This window comes from Coptis chinensis, chromosome 4 (genome assembly GCF_015680905.1).
Source record: "Coptis chinensis isolate HL-2020 chromosome 4, ASM1568090v1, whole genome shotgun sequence".
NCBI lineage: Eukaryota > Viridiplantae > Streptophyta > Magnoliopsida > Ranunculales > Ranunculaceae > Coptis > Coptis chinensis.
In genome coordinates, this window is record NC_141459.1 from 103194237 (window position 1) to 103209968 (window position 15732).

The following is a 15732-nucleotide window of genomic DNA, read 5'->3' on the forward strand; positions in this document are numbered from 1 at the left end:
CCTTTATCTGTTTAGGAGACCGACCTAACCTCTATAAATAGGACTGTGAGTCCATAGAGGGAATTGACTTTATCAGAAACTCAACTCAGAGAAACAAAAACTCAAACCAATCATTTTCTTCTTCTCTTCTTCCTATAGCCGTCAGAGAAAGTTATATTGTTGTTCTAGAGGGTAGTCTGTTATAGTACAAAGTCAGATTGATGTTAACCATTGAATCCTGTGAGGGGTTGTAACCCATATGCATGACACTGTTTTACCAAAGTTTACCTTACAAGATAACTGGAAAAACACTGAACTACAAAGTATATGGCAAGTCTTGGGCCTATCCAAAAATGCTTCTCTGCCACTGCCTCCCCATCCCTCCCTTTCAAGTTCACATTTCTTTCATTCCTCTCATTCCAAAAGAAACACACCCTCTCTCTCTCTCTCTCTCTCTCTTCTTCGTCCTAAGTATGTTGAGAAAAAACAGTAAAAGAGTTAGTTTCAATCCAGACATCAACGACAAGACTGAGATGTTTCACAAGCACAAGAATGGATCAAGAGTTGGTGGTGGAAAAAAGATAAGGGTGGTAGTTGGAATTTTATCTTTCCGACTACCAAAAACGTCGAGACTCTCAGCGATGAATAAGTTTCTAGATAGTCTCAGTACTAAGGTAGCAAGGGCCTTACGTATAATTACAGTAACAAGGAGAAGATCATCTTCAAAAGTTTCTTCTCCCAACATGGGAAGATCAAGGTCATACACATCTCAAGTTGATTCTCATCATACAGAAGCTATTGAAGATTGCATTGAGTTCATCAACTCTTCTTCATCTTTCCAGAGATCCAGTTCTGTTTGTGATAGTTCTTGTGATTAACTTTCTTGTTAGTAGACTTTGTAGAGATTTCTCGTGTAAAGGAAAGAACCATATGAAGGAGATTTCTTAAAGAAACTACAGTGGTTGAGAATTTGAGATAAAACATTTTTCTTACTATACTTGTTTGCTTCAACATTTTGCTATTACATAATCTAAAAGTAAAACTGCCTGTGCTTAATTATGGCCTTATGCCATGTAAAAAGATGAGGGAATTGAAGGGAAATGCTTGTGGTGAAGCACAATCTCCTTTGACCAGAAAGCTGGATATCTCCGGCCATCCCCATTTCATGGAATGTTGGCTTCTGCTCGATATTTACAATTGTACAGGGAAAACAGTTCAAGGTCTACCCATATGTTTCTGGCCCCATTCCCATTGTGCAGTATATAGTTTTCAAAGGGTGCTCACAAAGTCAGAACACACATTAATTCTTCATGATAAAATATCAACTTCTCTCTTCATAATAACCACTGGGATCAAATTCTTCTCGTCATAAATTCATCATAGACTTAAATGATATGAATGCAATGTAAAAGAATCACTTAAAATATACTTAATTGAGTCAAGTTGTACAAATCAACAGAAAATACGACAATATAGTTAGGAAGAACATCTTTTAAAATTATTGAACTATAGGAGAACAAAACTGATGATAATAAATATCTTTAATACTTATATAGTAGTTCAGCGACTGCAAAGAAATCAATCAAAATTTTTCCTTCCATCTCGATGCGTACTTTATTGATCAGCACGACAGGACCTCTTGTATGTATGTTTCGTATGTATTAGTTCATATCTACCAAAAATGAAGACAAGGCAGAAAAACATACTGAGGTCACAAGTTTTTCCTGCTCGCGTCTTTGCACGTCTCATAATATTTGGAAAACAGAAAGTGCCCAGAAAAACAATAACACTGACACTAAAATAAAATATTGGCTGATCCAGCCTTCTAATTATCCAATTATTCATCATGAATCTTTTGAATATTTAAAAATGGGTTAGACATGCTGGCCCAGGAACTCTGGTCATTGCGGGGTAGTTTAGTGCGCGAAGCACCTTGAATTAAGAAGCAAATTAGGGACACAGTTCGATCTCTGCGAAAGAACTGGGCTAATAGTTAGCCAGCACATCTAAAATCAAAATCTCACCAACCAACGTCATCAACAAAAATCATGCAACTGAACAAAGGTTACAGTGTTGCACGCTTAAACAGAAAATGAAAATATAAAAAGCATAACACATATTTCGAGATTTTGGTCTCTTGATGACGCGCGTCAACTTCCAATTGTTATTGTACTGCTCACTTACATTTCTAACGCAATTTTTTTAGTGTTTTAGGCAATGTTTTGAAAACCGAACCGGTGATCGAACCGATTTTTTGTTAAAATGGTTCAACCAGGTTCAATCATGGTTCGACTCGGTCGGACCGATTGATGTTTATTTAGCAAATTTTTTAATAATTACAATAATAAAATGAATAAATACATATTTTAATTCAATATTAATTGGTATTATATATCAAAATAAATTTATTATACAAGAAATACATAGTAGTATGTTGGCTTGGAGTTTGGATTATCTTGTTTAGATGTTAGGTTAAACTGTTCAACTCTCCACATTATCAATTTTTCAAAAAAAAATTAAAAAAAAAAAAAAAATTATATAAGGGTGATCCGGTTTAGAGCTGAACCGGTTCAACCGGTTCGCCGGTTCAACCGGTTCGCCGGTTCAACCACAGTTTAAGTTTAGACCGAGAGTCCAACTATAAACTCAAATTTTAACTGAACCAAACCGAAAATTTACCGGTTCCAATCGGACTCCGGTTCAACTACCGGTCTGGTCCGATTTTCTAAACACTGGTTTTAGGCAGTCCAATGGTTTGGTGCCATCCACCAAAACACAATATAATATAGTACATAGAGTTAGCGGGTTAGCAGGTTGGCGTCGAGGCCAAATGGTTTTTATTGCACCCGCCAGTGCTATAAGCCTATAGAAAAGAAAACAAAAAATATAAATAATAAATAATAAAATAAATCACAACTCTTAGCCGCCATTGACATTGACTAGGTGTGTGGGAAAAAGTAAAAAGATAGAAATCAAAATTATAGCCCCACTCCCCGTATGCTAAATTAGTACATCTTTCTCTCCCCATTTTAGCCTTTCTCACATCTTTCTCTTTATTAGTCACCTAAAATAGTATGATATAATAGTAATTGTACAAATTAATTCTTTCAAAATAGCTTAAAATAACTTTGGTAGGGACACATTGTTCTAGTTGCTGTTGTGAGTGGCTGGCAGAAATGTTGAACTAAAATTCTAGCCGCGGAGTAATTTATTCGTCCATAGTGGTAGGCTGGTAGCGTTAGGGCAGGGAATCGGGTCGGGTAGACCCGAATTCGACCAAACCCAATTACCGAATATATTGGGTTCGGGTCGATTTTCATATCCGTTTATGTATTCAGGTTGGGTTTGGGTTTGGGTTTAGATATAATTTTTGGGTTTTTTTTTTTAATTTTTAGTGTTATCCGATCGGGTTAATCGGGTTCGGGTCGGATTCAGATATTAAATTTTGGATTTAATCGGGTTCGGATTAGGATATTGTGAAACTATTCGGATTCGGATTCGGATATAGCCATATCCGACCCGATCCCTGTCCTAGGTAGTGTCAACCAGAAGCACAGGGAGGTATAAAAAATCTTTCTGCTTCTTCAATTACTAGATTCAACAAAAGGGATTCAGAGAAGTAATTCAGGAGGCATGAGACATTCTTGTTGTGGGCAACCCAATATTCACGTTTATGAAGAAATTGAAACATGCGAAAGATGCACTGATCAAATGAAATGGGGAGAGAGGAAGGATAACATATGAGAAAGAGGAAACAGAGAAGGCACTAGCTAAAATCCAGAGGAGACTACAAACTCAGCCCCTCACCCATGAGTACAACATACATGAGAAAGTGCAGTTAAACTAGGTATGTTAAACCAGCGGTGGCTGAGGAGTCAGAATGCAAACAAAAGTCGAGAGATCAAGTGGTGACTCTAGGGGACAACAATACAACATATTTCTTCAACTCTATCAAGGTTAGAAGGATGACAAATAAGATCAACTATGTTAAAGATGAGCGGTACAGTGTATGAAAACTTAGCTGACATCGAAAATGAATGCGTCAAGTACTACCAAAAGATGTACATCTCTAAGGTGTTAGAGGAATTGGATTTCACATAAATGGGGGATATTCAGTTGCCCAATTGGATGAGAATACTAAGAATATGCTGGTTCGGGAGGTAACCGAGATGAGATCATTGAGTGTCTTGCCAACATAGAAGATGACAAGGCTCCGGGCAGTGATGGGTTTTCTGCACTATTTTTCAAAGCGGCTTGGAGAATAGTGAGAGATGACTTTGTAAAGGCAGTCAGGAATTTCTTCAGATCGAGCAGGATTCTACAGGAAGTGAATGCCACATGCATAACCTTGATACCGAAAGTGCTATCTCCTAATTCACTAGCGGATTATAGACCCATTGCATGATGCAATGTGATCTACAAGTGCATAACCAAGATAATTACATGCGGGTGAAGGCATTTATGCCTTAGGTGATATCTCTCAATTAGTCCTCATTTATTGCTGGGCGATGCATTCAGGATAATGTGTTACTGTCACATAAGTTGCTACACAATTATCATAGAGACAAGGGCCCCTCGAGATGTGCAACAAGATTGACTTAAGGAAGGTGTATGATACAGTGAGATGGGAAGCAGTGAGATATGCCCTCGACAAAATTGGAATTCCTCCAATGTTTGTCAGTTGGATACAAAATTGCATCGAAACCCCCAATTATAGCATAATGATCAACAAAACACCGTTTGGGTATTTTAGAGGCAGGAGAGGAATCATGCAAGGAGATCCTATGTCACCATATTTGTTTGTGCTCGTCATGGATTTTTTCACCCAAATTATTCGGAAACGAGTTGAAGAAGGAGTTACCGCCTACACCCCAAGTGCTCCAACCCGATAGTAACGCACTTATCCTTTGATGATGACGTCATTGCCTTCATGAATGGGGATCTAAATACAATGAGCACTCTAAAAATACCCTTCATAGCTTAGCCAGATGCACGGGGCTACAAGTGAATTTCTAGAAGAGTCAAATGTTCTACTCGGGCATTTCAGACACTGTTGATGTTCAAATAGGGGAGATACTACAGTTTCCGAGAAGGGCACTTCCAGTCAAGTATCTCGGGCTCCCGTTGATTACCACAAGACTGAAAGCCAGAGACTGTACTCCATTGATAGAGAAGGTGAGACAGAGAAGTTAGGCGTGGAAAGGTAGAGTGTTGTCCTATGCAGGAAGACTCCAACTTCTTAAGGTAGTTCTAAATGGAATGAGTATATATTGGACAACATCTTTTGTGTTACCTCAATCGACAATCGATGCCATCAATCAACTGTGCAAAAACTTTCTATGGAATGGACCCAAGTGTTCCACGTCTCATGCACTAATTAGTTGGGATGACATTTGTTTTCCTTATGAAGAAGGGGGGCTTGGGATTCGAAGTTTAAAATTGTTGAATGTAGCAGCGAAACCTCAAGCATCTCTAGAACCTTGTCCACTTGAGCAACACCTTATGGACCAAATGGGTTACAAGGAATTTGATCCGTGATAGAAATATTTGGTAGCTCAATGCAAGATCCCCAATGACTGCTCCTGGGTATGGCGCAATATATTGAAGAATAGGAAATAAGCTCAGAACATAGTTCAACACCAAATTGGTGATGACAGAGGTACTCAGTTCTGATTGGATCCATGGCACCCCAAAGGTATTTTGAAAGACTTCCCCTATCTCTCACATATAACTCAACGTGTCGACTAGATGCACGTGTGAGTAATATAATAGTGGATGGACAATGGAGTATACCCACACGTGTCAGAGCTCACATACCTGAGATTGCCCTAGCCATTGAAGAAGACCTAAAAGTGGGACATGGGACTGACAAGGTGATATGGACAGCTACAAAGCGAGGTGATTATAATCGCACAGAGACCTATGACAGCGTAAGAACCACCAAAGCTTCAAACTCTTGGCACCATCTCGTCTAGTTTGCTAATAGAATTCCGCGGCATTCGTTTATTGCATGGCTCACGCTCAAGGGGGGATTGAAAACAACAAGCAAGTTGAAAGAGTGGGGTACTGTAACTGATGACACATGTGTGCTATGCTGGAGGGAAAGGGAAACCGAAACCGAGGAACATATGTTCTTTCAATGCACATTTGCTCAATTCATATGGCAACACAGTTTGAAGCAAGCAGGCTATGATAAACTAAGAAGTGCGAATTGGCAGCAGACTGAACTTGAGTGGGTGGAACTGAGAATGAAGGGAAAAGCAGTGCAGCAAGACATATTAAAGCTTCTATTTAATGGGTTCATTTATTGTGTGTGGCAAGAAAGGAACAGACGCATCTTCCAGCACAAAAACACGATAGCTCTGCAGGTTAATTAGTAAATTACTTATTCAAGATGTTTCCACAAAACTCCATTCTCTCAAACTGGAAATGGAAAAAGGGCCCGAAAGAAACAAGATCATGTAGATGTGGGGTTTATATGTGGAACCGAGACAGCATAAACAAAGGCAGTGTATATGGGAGAAACCACCCACAGGAATGGGTACACTCAACACAGATGGGTCTCTGCGGGTACATTAGGTGGGTGGGCAACAATGATTCGAAATTGTCAAGGGGAAGTGATTGTGGCTGCACAGGGAAGATCAGAGTACATGACAATCAATCTTATTGAGCTACAAGGCCTCAAACTTGTTGTGGATCACAAGTGTCTCAGAATTCAAGCCCAAACAGACTGCTACAGTTTTCTCGTATTTGAAGGATAAGGACAAACACCCATGGTGCGACAGACTCTACTACAGTTGTCTCGTATTTGAAAGACAAGGACAAACACCCATGGTGCGCCAACCATATGATGGGGAAGATTAATAGCTTAACAACACAATTACAAATGTTTACTCTCAAATATGTAGTCCGAGAAGCGAACAAGTTGGCCGACATTTTGGCAGAAAATATACCATCCATAAGTTACGTGGTAATTATACCTAACTCTTTTTCAGAGGATGTATGGAAAATTGTGTACAATGATGCCTAGGGCAAAATATATGTAAGACTCTAATCCATGTAACCAAGTGTTTTCATTTTAATAAAAGAGATCCGATAAGGAGAGATCATTTTCTCTAAATTTTGGAGAGATCAAGGCAAATAACCGTTGGATGAAGAAATTTCTTCTCAAGATCGAGGTTGTTGCATGGCCCACAACTGACAAACCACACCAAACCGTATGATCATGTCATCCAACGGCCGATATGAAGTGCGCACTAAATTTAAAGAGAATGATCTCTCCTTATCATTTGCCTTAATAAAATAGGAGTAAGAGACCTCTCAAAAACCCTACTTGCCTTTCAAAAACAAATTCTAGCCGCCACTATGTGAAGCGTGTAGGTAGATTTTTTCTCTACCCACCATTCGTACTGGCGTACACATCATACGCTATATCGCTAAAACTAACTACATAGATAGGTAATAGTGTTGGCGGGTTAGCGTTTTGACACACCATTGGATTACAATTTCCGTTATATTTGGTATTTGGTGGGATAGCGCACCAGTGGACTTAGCCTTACATATCAAAGACGCTTCTGGCGGTTTTCAGCCTTAAAAGTAACTATTTTTTCCCTAGGTAAATCTTTCATCTTCCTCTAAGCAAAACAATGGACAAAAGAAAAAGGTTGATCACCTCATACAACAAAATGAGATGTCTGAAGAACTACTTAATTCAGTTCCATCTAAGAGAATATTGCAGCTGATCAGTTTCTATCTCTCAATCTTCAAACATAAAAGTTAAGGAATCTAGAGAGAGCTTTTCAAGCTCGCTGACCCCATGACTAGAAGCTTTCTTCATTTCCAGTGCTCTTTTGTAAGGGGGGGCAATGGGGGGCTGCACAGGATCCAAACTCTGGTAAGTGCCGTCAGCAACTTTGGGGAGTGGGTATGAAGTTATGAACGATCTGAGTCAAAACCACTGAGGTCTCCACATGCTAAAAATCGTATATATACCTTGTTTGGTCCTTCTAGCCATCCGCTACTGCAATCTGGCATGCAAAAATTCAATGAGTGTGTACTTAAATCCAGTCAAAATATTTTTAGAACAAAAACAAAAACAAAATCCAATCAGAAGAAAAGCAATAGGAAGAGATGACATACAATACAACAAAACGGACAACAACAGAAATTATAACAAACAAACACAACAAACGAGCTCTCCCCCTCTCTCATCCGTCCGCCCATACATATCTCATTTTGATACAAAACAATCAAAACGGATATCCTTGCGCACTTTCATCCAAAGGTAATAGACACGACTATCTCCTCCAAAAGAGAGACCTTTGAGGTTTATTTACCAAGTCAAGTAAAAATATTGGTGCCAAGTAAACACTAAAATACTGGCGCCACTTGCCAGTTCCATTGAATCCATATAAGCACAATGATATATTATGGAGTAGTACCGGAGCTCCTTCCACGCTTTCATCCAGTCAAAAGAGACCATTTATCAACATGAGCATCTCCTCCAAAGACAAGACCATAGAGGGTCTATTTACCAAGCCAATCATAATAACTACTTAACGGTGCTACTTCAATACTTGGTCCAATAATCTGCGCACTCTGAATGGGTATGGAAATAAAAGAATGATAAATTATAGTGTAATCCATGAGCTCCTTTCACAATTCCGTCCGAAGGAAAATGACCCTTGACCGACAGGACCATCTTCCCCAAAAACAAGAACCTTGATACTACTTACCAAGTCAATCATATATACTACTTACTGGTCCACTTACATACATAATCCAATCTCCTCAGTTCCACTTCATCCAAAAAAGAACAATGATAACTAATAGAATAATCCATGAGATCCTTCCGCACTTTGTCCAAAGGCAAATAAGACCCTTGATCGGCATGAGCATCATCTCCAAAAAAGATATCTGTGAGGTCTATTTACCAAGTCAATCACAGAAAATACTTGGTGGTGCCACTTACAAACTTAACCCAATCATTTCCACCAAAAACAAAACCCTTGATGACTATTAACCAAGTCAACCATCTCCCCAGTTCCATTGGGTCCAGAAAAGCTAAACGGCAAATTACAGAGTAATCCATGAGCTCCTTCCACAATTTTGTCCAAAGCCATATGAGACCCTTGATCAACATGGCCATCTCCTCCAAAAACAAAACCTTTAGGTCTATTTACCAAGTCAACCATATACTACTTCTGGTGCCAATTACCAAATCCAATCTCACCAGTTTCATTGGGTCCACAAAAAGAACAACAATAAACTATGGAGTAATCATAATTTGAAATGCTGAGGGCAAGCAAAGTTCTAAGTATGAATACATATAAGGAAAGAACTTGCAGTCGATTTGCATTCGAGGGGGATAAAATGATAAAGATAAACGAACAGTTGAGAGGTTCCTACCAAAGAGTGAGATTCTGAACATAGACTCTAAGCCACTAACTAAATATATATCAATAAAAAGGGATATCAATGCTTCAAAAGCGTACACCTCGAGGCGCGCCTGAAGCCTCATAGAGGTAAAGCACACCGACGATGTAGCCTCTATGCTAGTTGAAGAGGCTTACAACTTACACTAATTAGGCATACGCCTCGAGGCTAAAGCCTCAATGAAGCCCTTTTTTCAGCTCTTTCTAAATACAAAAATTTTAAATTTTCTTTTAACAAACCTATCCTTATAAATTTAGAAATCACGTATATGTCCCAATCTATAAATAGCCTATGTTTATACTATTCTTGTTACTGTCAACTTTTGGTTAGGAATTAGAATGGGAAACTTTTGTTGCTTGCTAAGATGTGTCTTGCTTATTTGTATATAGCACTGCTATTATTGCCAAGTAATTAGTATTTTTGGTTTTGTGATATACTAATATTATTTGTTGAGTATCTAAGACCTCAGAAATATTTATTGTTTCTAACAAGGCTATGCCTCTTCCAGTGTTCAAGCTTTCTTCTATGCAACTCGACAGTTCATAAGACTCAGTAACTTTATGCTTGTCTAAGTAAATTTCTTCATATGACATCACCTAAATATTATATCTTCGAGGCTCAAAGGCTTAAAGGCATGTTTTAAACACTGAGTGAAATACAGTCTAAATTGTAAATTAAGATGAGACATTACCTAAGTCATCCACTCCAGTGGGGCTGCCAACTTTTTCCAGAAGGCGATGTAAATCTTCTGGATTAAATCCTTCAGGAGGGGAATAATTTTCACAAACAGCAAAGGCCTCTGCACCAAATAGAAAACAATTCCAATGAGGACAATATTACTAACCAGACATATAAAACTATTATAATTTTTTTTACTACAACTGTTGACCCTTTATTATTCAACAGCTCTACTTATTCTTGAGTATTTAATATCAATATTATTTTCATTTTTCATTTTTTATTATTTGTTTCTAGAATCTTAATTCTCCCAGTAATATCTATCTCTGAGAAGACTGAAAGTCTGAAACCACTATGTAACACAACAAGATTTTAGAATCACGACAAGTTCTTGAACATTGAAGCCAAAAGAGTTGGAGTCACGATGCATATTAGCATGAGAAGGAAACTAAAACAAGAAATAATCACCTATGCTTGAATTGCGACTGCTTTTTGGTTTTGCAAATGTAACTACCAAGAAAAATAGTTTGAGCTGCAAAGACAAAACACGAAAGAGATTGACGAGTCAGAAACTTTCTGAGAGGAAACAGCACAAATAAATTATGTATCTTTTTAGAGCACATTTCATATGATGTGAGTTTCCGGTGTATAATGCGTTGCTATGTTATGTTACTGCAACCCTCTTCCAAGAAATTACTGTACTACAATTCAAGACTCGTGAGCAAAATTAAACCAAACACAGATGACCAGATAAGATTTGCATAGAGGTAGAACTGTAGAAGTACAGAGAACATCAAAGTGGTGATATAACTTAGATACATTTAAGGAAATTAGATAGTCTGTCTCTCAATCAAAACTATTGAAAGTCTGAAGTATCTATATGAAGCACTGATAACGCGAAAGGAGGAACTACAGATTTAAGGACCTTGTGTTGGACTGGTCCAATGTTGTACAGGGATTATGATATTGTCGGCAGTTGTTGAGAGAATGAGAGGAGGTTGCTCTTTTGGGTTTTTGTTTTCTCCTTTTTTATTCCTGTTGTTAGTGAGGACCTTACTCACTCGTTGTATCTGTTTGTGCTATGCACTTTTCTTTCCATTAATAAAAACTACTTATCAAAAAGAAAAAAAAACACTGATAACGAAGTGATCAACGTTCATGAGAATTACTAACTGGGTCAAGGCTTTATTTCTAAATGAAATGAAGAAAATTACTACTCACCTGGCAATAAAGTAAACTTGTATCTTTCCCACGGAATATCTTCGCAATAAACTTCCCACCCACTCTAAGTATATGACTAACAATGGTTAAACCCTGCATACACGTTGGTTCTCCATATATTAGTTTCTAGAGGGATTAATACAAACTTCCACACAATTAACACCCCGCATAACACATTCAAGATTCAACCAAGGAGTGAAAATAAAAAAAAACTAGATCACAAACATTTTCTATGAAGTTACCAATTGAGAGAATTTGTAAATGTTCAATTACGGCAAGTAAGCTGGGATTTCCACGTGGGCTTCAATATTTAATATCAATAAATCATGAACTAGGAGCTCCTTAATGAATAGTTGTGGAAAATCTGGGAAGATCCGCAGTCTCTCCACATAGAAGTCATTGAGGCTAGATTTGACAGAAAAGGTTTAGGTTGAGAAAGCTTTGTGTTTGAAGCCTGAAGGTTGCATTAAATGCTTCGGAGATGGAGTGGCTAACCTATTGGAAAGGGCAGCTGTTGCGTTAATCCAATATCAGACTAGGATATTTTGGTAAGGCTGCTTTTCCATCAAGTCCTAGATCTCTTGCCAGCATCTTATTTGAAAAAAAAATCACAAGTACTCTTGAGTCTTGATGTCCATGATGTCTTTTGGGAATCTAAAGCTGCATTTGCAATTAAGTTGCTTTCCTCGAAATCTATAGAATTTATATCTCAATTTTAGCTCGGTAATATCAACAGAAAATTCACTTTAGATGCTTCTGCTGCTTTTTAATACTCCAATTCTTTGGGTATACACCTAGTCAAGTAGATAACATGGTATAGAAGTTATAGAATAAAGTACTTCACAATTAGACAATATGAAATGCCACACAGAAGGGAGTGCTCTTCTTTTGGTGTGCTAGCATCGAGCCATTAATTGCATCCCCACTATCGATATCTGTGAAGATTATAGATCATTGGTCATTAGTCCGTTTTATCTTTCTTCTAAGATGGTCCACATCATGCATTCTTTCGGTGTTAAGAGTTGCTAGCAAAAAGTCGACTCAAGGTAGATGAATATAGTGAGGTGGTCCAATTTTGCATTACTGCCAGCTATTGACTGGAGCACAACACAGGAACTTCCATGCATTGTGTGGATGTTCTCTGAGACTCTGACATTAATTTGTAAGAAAATTCATATACGAGGTCTAAACTTCTATAATGGCACAGTTTTCTACTCAAAGACTAACATCGTACAGCTTCGAGCACATAATGTGATTCATAGCCTAACACCAGCTAATACATAATTAGCATATCAACAATGAAAAGACTATTGATTGATTTAGGAACCTTATCATAATGCAACTATGCAAGCCTCCTATGGAGGAAATGACTCTAAGTTCTAACTTAGCTTGTAACTGCTGAGATAATAAACAATTCACATTTACTACCTATGAGCACAGCTATTGCTACACAGAAGAATCAAGAGTCTGCAATTTAATATTGTTTCAATAAGAGTATAGAAGTTTCCAAGAGGTAGCATCTTAAAAGCAATGCAAGTTTTCATCATTCAAAAGGCTCTTCACGAAATTATCTGTCTACGAATCAGTACGATCAAAGTCTTCAGGCAATCCTACCTAACATTTTTCGGGACATGTCAGTTTTCTGAAGTACACAATAAAAACTGATATCATCATCCACAACTACTATAAAAGCATCAAAATAAAAAATCTTGTACTCACCGCTAGTATAAGTTGCGACTGAACAAATTCGTCCATATCATGAAGTCCGGTAACTGCAATCATCATGGTGATGAAGTAAACTGGTAAGTCGTGATTGTTGCTTTACTTCTTATGATACGTATCATTCATCTCAACAATAAAACATAATCGCAAAGGAGAACCACGGTTCATAAAGAGTAAATTCCTTGTGATTTTTTTTACAAGAAATTGGGCCTAAGGGCATCACCAATTTTGGAGAAAATTAAGGGCCTCTATCTTTAAATTTGAGGGACAATGATTTTTGGTGAGGTGAGTAACTCACAAAGACAAATTAAATACCAATTAGTAACTCTTTATATTTACCCACAATTTTTAAATTTAGTAACCCGGCCCGTCAAAGACAAAATAAATTGGCTCAACCATTTTTTTTTTAAATCTCATCACCTAACACAGGACCTTTTGTGAAAATAACTCAAAAAACACAAATAATCCAATTTAAAATAAATATTTTTAAATTTTTCCAGGAGCTATTCTTCATTTTACTATGAAGTTCGGCACTGTAGAACCCCTCAACATAAGCCCTTCTGTATGAATAATGATTGTTCATATCCAAATATGTGAATGTACCTTATACAATATATTGATGTATTTAACATTGAATTTGGAAAAACCAAAGTCTATGAACATTTAATGTTCATACCCAATCAATGTTCATATTAGTAAAGACTCAACATCCCACAATTTTCAAATTTAAAGGACTATGAACATTGAATGTTCATTTCCAATTTTTTATGAACATTTAATGTTTTAAATACCCAAGGACCAAGGACTATGAACATCGAATGTTCATACTTAAAGGACTATGAACATTGAATGTTCATACTCAATCAATGTTAAGGTTCATACCTAAGGACTATAAACATTGAATGTTCACTATGAACATTGAATGTTCATATCCAAAGACTATGAACATCGAATGTTCATATCTAAAAGACTATAAACATTGAATGTTCATACCCAAAGGACTATGAACATTGAATGTTTATACCCAAAAGACTATGAACATTGAATGTTCATACCCAATCAATATTCATACCCAAAGGACTATGAACATTGAATGTTCACTATGAATATTGAATGGTCATATCCAAGGACTATGAACATTTGATGTTCATACCCAAAAGATTATGAACATTGAATGTTCATACCCAATCAATATTCATACTCAAGGACTGTGAACATTCAATGTTCATACTAAATACACCAGGTCATTTCGCCTGGGCCGGGACGTTAATTATTTCGCGTCAGGGGTATACTTGACATTTCATCTACCCGATCCGTTTTTTATTTCGCGTCAAGAGTATATTTGACCTTCCATCTATCCGGTCCTTGAGAATTACAAAAATAAAAAGGTGTTTTTGAGAGTTATTTTTTTGGCATTTTTGTCCTTGAGAATTACTCACTGTTTTTTTTATCTGATAAATGAACTCATTAATATATTCTTCTAACCATCTGGAGCACCATCGCAGACCACCAGATCAGCTTTGCATCCATCAAAATGCTTAATGACCTGACAAGAAATCCACTCAATATAAATTAAGCAACTAATTAAAAACTATAACTATGTATCCAATAAAAACTCGCAGGTATCAGTTTTGTTATTACTAAATTGAGATTACGACCACCATAACCCCTCAGTGAAATTGTATTTATGTTAATGGAGAAGAAGTTTGAAGAAAAAGAGGATACGGCCTAATTAGGTTTGGCCTTTTATCACTTCAATATATATATGAAAATCTGGGTTTACAACAATAGCAATTGCCCTAGTCCGCCTCTTGGGAGATGTCCTCCTAGAACTCTAACAACCTCCGTACATCATTAAACAGGACGGTAAGGAATGGAATTCAGGAGTTACTTTCAGAAAAAGTATCATCCAAGAATTATAACATGAGGTTTTGAATTGAAAAGGCATAAGAAACTTATGCACCATTAAGTTTTACCACTTCTGCGGTTCGAGCATTTGTGTTGTCACCTTGCACTTGAATAACTCCTTCGATTGGAGCCATGTGCTGCAAATCAATAGCAACAATAAGAGGAAGATCTTCGTCCCTGTAAAAACACAGACTGGTTAAAAACTCATGGCGCTCACATGAATGGAAAAATGACATTTGCACATGTGACACAATATTTATCATTACCATCCAACCATTGAAAATTTGAAACAAATCCATACAATTTGAGATTTTGAGCTAGGAGAATATTCTATTGCATTATGCTCAGCTCTGTCTTTTCTAAGGCAGTCCTATGTCTTACTTTACACTGCAACATTGATAAACATATATGGCTTTAAAGTGGCTCAAGGTCATGTTTGACAGACTAAAAGCTTAATGAGTCTCACATCAGCTTAACTCATTTTTGCTAACAGAAGTGGTGTATGTGTTGATATTCAAAATAGGGGGCAGCTCAATTGTAGATTCGTAGGCCAGGCCATGGCACACAAAGAGGGTTATAAGCTCCTCTCCTCATATCTTCACACACAAACTATAACAGTAGACCATCCGAAGGAAGTACAATAAGTTGTCACTATTGGTCTGTAGTAATAAGCTGCCCCTGTTTTACCATGTTATCCATGTGAGGGCACATGATCCACTCATGAAAGTGAAAAATGAAGAAAACACACGACTCTCTCTTAACCCAATTCTTACTGAATATATCTCTAAG

General features: G+C 37.3%; 1 pseudogene across 1 annotated transcript; it reads right to left on the bottom strand.

The window, feature by feature from the left end:
- Nucleotides 1-7432: 7432 nt before the first annotated feature.
- On the bottom strand, nucleotides 7433-15333 carry LOC147506463 (uncharacterized; annotated as a pseudogene). The gene is made up of 8 exons (XR_015193761.1): nucleotides 15210-15333; nucleotides 15012-15120; nucleotides 14521-14581; nucleotides 13033-13085; nucleotides 11314-11406; nucleotides 10561-10624; nucleotides 10106-10213; nucleotides 7433-8006 (listed from the first exon to the last, which is right to left on the bottom strand). The product of XR_015193761.1 is annotated as an uncharacterized LOC147506463 (transcript).
- Between the last annotated feature and the right edge of the window lie 399 nt (nucleotides 15334-15732).